At 38.2% G+C, this 7,938-nt stretch overlaps 1 long non-coding RNA gene across 1 annotated transcript; it reads left to right on the plus strand.

The window, feature by feature from the left end:
- The first annotated feature begins 1,471 nt into the window (after nt 1-1,471).
- On the plus strand, nt 1,472-4,594 carry LOC120437513. The gene is made up of 4 exons (XR_005611194.1): nt 1,472-1,550; nt 2,074-2,229; nt 3,256-3,342; nt 4,187-4,594. It is a non-coding gene; the product is annotated as an uncharacterized LOC120437513 (long non-coding RNA).
- The last annotated feature ends 3,344 nt before the right edge of the window (nt 4,595-7,938 follow it).

Raw genomic sequence — 7,938 nt, forward strand, 5'->3', positions numbered from 1 at the left:
ACTAAAAAAGGAAGAGGACATCTTCAGAGGAAGAGGGCGGGCTTTACTTGGTGTCAGTGAGAGAAATGAAAAAAAGCTCAAATGAGTGAGAAGGACGATGAAGGAAACATCTGTGCTGTGTCTGCTCTGTAAGTAGAATCTCTGTGTTTGTTTGAATTCTTGTACTTTGACTGTCTGCTCTCCTGATAACTGATGATGGAGGAGAAGACATGAAAAACAAATCAGGCTGAATTCAAGTTCAAAACACCACGAGGACCAACTGCAGGTCTGAACTGACTCTTTATCTTTGCTCAGGAGTCGAGGAAACACAGCAGGCAGTGAAAAGATCAAATCATTCACTCATTATATCAACACAGCTGCACAGTGGACACATGATTTTGTGGGAGTTACTTTTTCAGTTGTTTGTTGTCCAAATGTTATTTAAACATGTTGATGGCTTTAATTGAAAATGAGTTGATATATCAGAGAAATAAGTTTGTGTGTTTGTCAGCTGTTTGTGTGGAGTTGTTCTTTATGTTCACCTCAAATCAACCTGAGTGTCATTTCTCTTTAGTTCTGATCTCACTGCTGAGCTGCACAACAAACCAAGGTCAGTAACCTTCTTCTGTCACAGTTTAAACCTGAGAAATGCTCACTGATATGACCTGATTGGGTTCATGTAGTCATGATGTGTCAGGACCTGAGATGTGATACAGAGGCAGGTTTTACAGAAGGCTAGCACTTTACTGAGCTGAGAAAAACCACATGAGGCAAAACAAAAATCTATACCTAAGAACAAATGAAAATAAATGAAACAGAGGGGCTGATGCCCTGGGGGACAAAGACCAAGAAACAAAATTGAAAAATTCACTCTGATGAAGGATCAAACAGACAGAGAAAATAGACACACAGAAGGGTGATTAGGGGAAGTGGAAACGCAGTGAGAGGAAATCATGAATACAAGAGAAGAGAGCTTAGACTCAACACAAGACGAGACAAAAGACTAAAAAAGTGAAACAGGAAACTTAACTAATACTGAAACTGAGACTTGACACAGGGATAGAAAAAAACATGGAGATAAAACACAGAGTATACTATAGGATTAGAGTAAGATCACTAAAAGATGATCTAAACTAAAATAAATATCACAAAACCAGAAGAACCAGAATATAAACAGAGACTGTAACGGATTTAATAAATGCTACAAGAAACTATGACTCATATCAATGTATAAAGAGAGTCAAATAATATATAAGAGAATAACAAAAATCCCAAATTTAGAAATTACAGAATGGATTTCAGGCATAAAACTGGTGATAAAATGATTCTGAAAAGCATCCTTTTAACACTTGTAAAAGTTTTGACAAAAGTAAACAGATAAAGTATTTTCCATTTTAACCCTCACAGCTCGTCTGACTGTGAGTCCCAGCAGCTCTCAGTTCTTTAAAGGAGACTTTGAAAGGACGACAGCTCTGCTGGATGGACTCTGAGGAGAAACACAAGCAAACAACAGACGACTCAGTGTGGAAGAGATGGCTGGGGAGAAGAAGCTGGTTCTACCTGTAACACTGGTATGATCATGCCTCATGACAGTGGAGTTTACTGGTGTGAGTCCAGAGAGGGTCCCATCAGTAACATGGTTAACCTGACAGTCACTGGTGTTTTACACATATAAACACATAAATAAGATGGAACCAGCACAATTATGTACATGATTTCCATAGCCAGTAATAAAGCGTAAAGCACAACGGTAGACTGTATCCAACCTCTTTATGTGGGCAGGTGTATTCATAAAAAGCAGGTCACTGTAATCAAATAAAGGTAAAAAAAAGTTGCATGAATCAAGTGTTTTTTCACTTGAGGAGAAAAGGATTGATTTCTAAAAAAGTAACTTAGTTTTAGTTTTAACTTAGAAACAAGCCTTTGAATGTGAGTTTTAGATGACAAATTCTGATTTATAATGATACCTGGATACTTGTAAGATGTGACCATTTCAATTTCAGTTCCTTGAATAGTTTTAATCTCAGTAGACGTAGTTAACAGCTCTTTGGCATTTGAGAATAACATGAACTTGGATTTCTCTGCATTTAACAGAGAAGAAGAATAAAGTCCCATTTAAGTTGAGTTAAATGGGAGTGAACAACTATTATTGCACAGAAAGTCATCCAGCTGCGAACAACACAGTTATGAGAGCTGAAGATGTGAGTTATGGTCAAATCATCATCAAACAGAAGAAAAACAAGACAAAAGGTACATCTGATCTTTGTCTCCATCATGTTTCAGTTCTACGCAATAACCCCTTGGCTTAAGCTAAATGCTAACATTAGAATGCTAACAGGCTGATGTTTAGTAAGCGTTACGTTAAGCATGTTCATCATAGTAGTGGGTAACATTTCCTTGTGAGCTGTATAAATCTGTGTATTGCAATCACATTGTCTTAATATTCTAATAAACAATCTAATTAGCTTGCGTACATACAATAAATCCATTCATTAATTCATTCATTTTCTACTGCTTATCTGGATCGAGGAGGAAACCATCTAAGCAGAAATCTGGATCCCCCTCTCCTTAGCCAAGTCCTCTAGCTTTTCTGGTGAAATGCCTCACTGTTCCAGTATTGCTAAGCCAAGTCCAGACTGGTGTTTAGAAACAGTCAGAGCCCTTTCTCCAACCCAAAAGCTGAGGGAACCAACGGTGTCCTCCACCTTTGGTAGTGACGTTACTGAGTAATAAGTTCCACACCATTCCCGATGAGTCTGAAATCATTCGGGTACACACACTAATTACCAAGATCAAATTCTTGTTAATGTATAAAAAGGCATACTCAACAAACTAAATGTCTTTTGATATGATATTTTTGACTTATTTAAACAAGCATCCTGTTTTTTATTTCAGTAAATTTAAGCCGAAGAGGATTCTCACTTGTGTATTTTGTGGTTTGGCAGATAATAACAGCATATTTGCTTTGTGCTCTGTGGTGAAGTGCATCAGTTTGCATTAGAATAAACATAGCAGCATTGTGGTCGTCTACCTTCTTTTTCACCCAAACACCCACTAGTAAAGAACTAGTAAAGGTTCTTTACTGGTCAACTGTTGCTTGCAGCAGAGGCATGAAGTGGGAAAAAAAAAAACTGTGAAAACCTGATGCTAATTTAATATTTTTTTAAATGAAGCATGTAACAAAAACATATTGCCATAGCTGTAGTGTTAAAATACAGGATTGCAGTACTACTGCAATTGATGTTGTTGAAGTAATTTAAGTGTTTTATTGTGCAGAGACTAATCCAGCTGCAGTCTCCTCAGAGGTGGGAACTGAAGACATAAGTTACAAACAAATGGTCATCAGACTAAAGACTCTTAGAGGTACATCTGCTATCTATCTTCAAATTTAAACAGAGCCAACCTAGCTGTAATTCTAAGCTAAGCTAACCACATCCTGTTTCAAGGTCAGGATGTTAAGCTTTTCAGTTCTATCAGACAGCAGACTGCATTTCCTGGAACACAGCAGAAAAACTGTGCCTGCATGAGTGTGTTGGCTGTCTCAGATCTTTAGTGAGGACCTTCTGTCTGCTCCAAAATCAAGACTTAAATGTAGAAGCGTTAAGGCATTGAAATGGCATGCATGAGGATATAGGGTTCACAAAATCAGTGACTTCTTTCAAATCAGTTCTAAAAACACCAACAACATTTTCATAGACTTGCTTGTTGTGTGGTTTCATTACATGTGATGTAACACATGTTGTCTAATTCTAGTTTTGGTCATTTGGTCACCTGACAGTGTTTCTGCATAAATGATTGTTACCAGACATACATACCAAACCAACAACACTATCCAATACTACCCAGTAAACAAATACCTGAATAGTTGAAAATCTGGGTGCAGTCGTAGGAACAAGAACACCATCCTGCACTTTATAGATACTACATGTGTTGGGGGTTCCTTTTAAAAAAAAATATGGCTAAGTCTGAGAAACCTTCTTCAAGTTTCAGGAGAAGAAGGAGATCTTATAAATTTCATTGATTCAAGACACATCTAAAGTGTTGGCAGTGTTTGAAGAACTTTGTCTTATTAACCTGAGCCAGTTCCCAGTAAGGTCTGAACTGGGACTGTGTGTGATGCAGAGAGGTGGAGATTGGAGGTCTTGATTGAACTACAAAGCTTGTAATGATGTTTCCTGTTGTTTGAACTGTGTGTGTTTGTGTTCAGACTGTGAACCAGAGCCAGACATCATCTACTCTTCACTGAAGTAGTCCACCAATCCAACCACTGACGTCCAGCTGCTGGTCTCTGACTGGTCCTCCCAGCATCTCAAGAGTACAACTGCTTGTTGAAATACTTTTATATATTTTGCGCCTTTTTCTCACTGAACCTTACTCAAACGACTCAAAAAGGACATACTTTTAACAGAATTTTCTGCCAAGTAGGCAATGATCATATAAATGTGTTAATATACTTTATTAACTTTATTGTTATGTAAATGTTATTTATGCTCAGTGACTTATGACTGCAATCTGGTTTCTTTGGCAGATTAATAAACCTCAGTTCTTGTATAACGTTCCTGTGTGGGTATGTGGGCTTTACCAAGCTGTGAGATGGAAAATATGACTTGTTTGGTTGTGGCTAACCAATGGAAATGTCTCTTCAGTGGAGAACACAAACAATAAACCAAATCAAATCAAATCACTTTTATTGTCACATCACATGTGCAGGTACACTGGTACAGTACATGCCAGTGAAATTCTTGTGTGCGAGCTTCACAAGCAACAGAGTTGTGCAAAGTACAATAACATAAGAACAAGCAAAAATATAAGAATGGCTAAATCTGAGAATTATATGAATAAATATATGTACAATATAAGAGTGTATGCATATTACTGAATGTGTATACTAAATATGTATGTCTACGTGTGTGTATATGTGTGTGTGTGTATACATATTTTACAAATTAAATAGAGTAAAACAATAAAATAAATATATAAAATATACAGAGGTTGGTAGTTGGATATTGTGCAAAACAAGTGGCGTTTATATACAGTGTGGAGTGCATAATGTTGAGGTTCCAGTAGTGAAGGTGAGGTGTCTATGAAGTGTTCAGCAGTCTGATGGCCTGATGGAAAAAGCTGTCTCTCAGTCTGCTGCAGAGCCTCCTTCCCGATGGAAGTAGTCTGAAGAGTTTATGGCTGGGGTGACTGGAGTCCTTGATGATCCTCCCCGCTTTCCTCAGGCACCGCTTCCTGTAGATGTCCTGGAGGGAGGGAAGCTCACCTCCAAATTTCCGTTCAGAACACTACAACTGCAGGCTAGAAACAGCAGAGACCTCATTGAGTGGTTTCAGTGGAGGTTGTGTCTGTTTGTCTGTTTGAGACTGACCTTATGTCCTTTAACAATCAAAAGCCAACCAGCTTTTTAAAAAAGGTTTATGTTTGTTTGTTTTTTTTTGTTGTTGTTGTTTTGTTTTTTGGCAAACTGCAAATCCAAACATTGGGATTTGTCTGCTGACAACAAAAGCAAATTTCTACATGTTAGATTGGACTCTGGAAAAGAAATCACATATTTTCCAGCTATGCTTTATCAAAGATGATGTGGCCTTTATGGAGGCTCATAAGGATAAAACCTGGTGCTTTTAGTGGATTATTACTATTTCAGTTTTCCTGTTTTGTAAATTGGTTTGTCCTTTTTACAACCTTAAATAGTGTCCAACTGAAAGTTGGAACCAGGACAGACCTGTTCAACCTTTCAGAGATCTTGAATGACATTCAAGGACTTAAATTTTTGCTCCCATCTAGTGGTAAAACTGGGTATTACATAAACCAAGTTTTTATACATTAAAAAATATATAAAAAATGCAGACTCAACAAACCAAATGCCCTTTGATATACAGTGGCTTGCAAAAGTATTCGGCCCCCTTGAACTTTTCCACATTTTGTCATATTACAGCCACAAACATGAATCAATTTCATTGGAATTCCACGTGAAAGACCAATACAAAGTGGTGTACACGTGAGAAGTGGAACGAAAATCATACATGATTCCAAACATTTTTTACAAATAAATAACTGAAAAGTGGGGTGTGCGTAATTATTCAGCCCCCTGAGTCAATACTTTATAGAATCACCTTTTGCTGCAATTACAGCTGCCAGTCTTTTAGGGTATGTCTCTATCAGATCTACAACAACAAACATCAGTCAGTTTGTCAAAGCTCCAGAAGTATGAGGAAATACAGTGTCATCAGTTCCCGTCACTCCTTCACAAACAAATATCATGCACGTGTTTTCTGTACTCACAAAACTGGACTTTGACTTTTTGCCCAAGGCTAATTGTGCCATTTAGATCCAAAGTTTAAAGTGTTCACAGGAAGCAATGACATCCTTATAACTGTGTTGTTTAAATGGTCCGTTAAATAGACCTGCTATGAGTCTGGACCCTTTAAAGAAGGATCAGTCATAAGGACTTTTCCCTATAAGCTGGATACATTTCATCTTAATGGATATTGAATATTACTAAAACTTTGATATGAAACATTGCAAGGTTAGGGTGAGGTTGTTTTAACAATCTGGGTCCAGGTACAGATGGAAACTATCAGAGCATTTTCTACATGTTACAAACTGTTGTTCTGCACTGTCATCCAGCTTTTATATAGTATATTTTATACAGTCTCTTATTTTTCTGGGTCCAGCTCCTCTTCCACTGACGTCAGCTCCACAGACAGAACTTGTCATGGACAGGTTTCCATGACGACCATTCAGCTGCTCGCTCTGCTGTGACCCTGCTGTGTGTCTGCTCTGCTTCACTGTGCTGACCTTCATCTTTTATAACAGGTGACTGAGCAGATGGTGAAGATGGGAAGATTTGGATAGGAAATAATACTAACCTTTCAAAATAAAAGCATGTAAATAGTAAATATAGAACCATGTAAACTATCAAAACAGCCGAATACAAGAGAATAAATAATTAAATTTACTTCTGCCCCATGACATATAGATGACAAAATGCAAGAGAGAAACACAATAGTGTTGAGCTTTTCAAAGCTTCTTTCTGACATCTTGAGCCGAACTAAACTGTGAGTGTGTTTAAACTTCTACAAAGGAAAGAGGTGTACTTCATAATGACTGTTAATGCAAAAAGAATCATTTTATTCCAATGATCTTGTGTTCATGAGTGATGGAAGCCAACAATCATAACTGAGGTTAACATGTGATCATTTACCCAGTCCTAAGCTGCACCGTGGGCTCTGCATCCTGCAACACTCTTTGAACATCGTCAGCATCGTCCTCATCAGCGTGCACACGTGTCTAAATGTTAGTGGGTGTCTGAGAGGTGATGCCTGTTGATAAAGTTTTGGCGCTACATGCAGCTTGCCTTCTTGGACAGCTGTGTGGCTGCTCCGTCTGTGCTTCTGTAGACATCCTGCACCTAGATGCTCAGCAGGATAGAACCACCAAACAGAAATGCCTCAGAGCTGGAGGATGGGGACAGACTTGTGTCTGATGGAAAGCTGCTCAGCTGGTGGAGGAAACAGGAGACAAAGAAGCTTTGAACCCCAAAGTAAAACTCTCATTTCTTTTGGAGGAAGAGGATGACCTAGCAGGGAACACGATTTGGTGATCAGGTGAGTAAAGATTGTGTGTATGTACACTGGTGTGGACAGAAAGGTCTGTCTGGTGCTTTAGGAGGAGGATTTAGAAAAACTTGTGATCACACCAACCTGAGTTCTTTTACTTTTCCTGTTGATGAACAGAAACTCACCTGATTTAATGTGGAAGTGAAGGTAAAACATCTGTGAGCAGTGTTGCAGGGATGGGTCTAACAGACATGTTGATGGTTTGGATGAAGTTATTGTTGAAGTCAGCTCAGAGATCAAAAAGAGAGAAGAAGTCTAAATAAAGATGCAGTTTGTAAAGCTGCTTTCCTTGATGATGCATCTGTGACAGTTTGAAGGATGTTCATAACATCATTAC

Source organism: Oreochromis aureus, linkage group 3, assembly GCF_013358895.1.
Source record: "Oreochromis aureus strain Israel breed Guangdong linkage group 3, ZZ_aureus, whole genome shotgun sequence".
NCBI classification, from domain to species: Eukaryota; Metazoa; Chordata; class Actinopteri; order Cichliformes; family Cichlidae; genus Oreochromis; species Oreochromis aureus.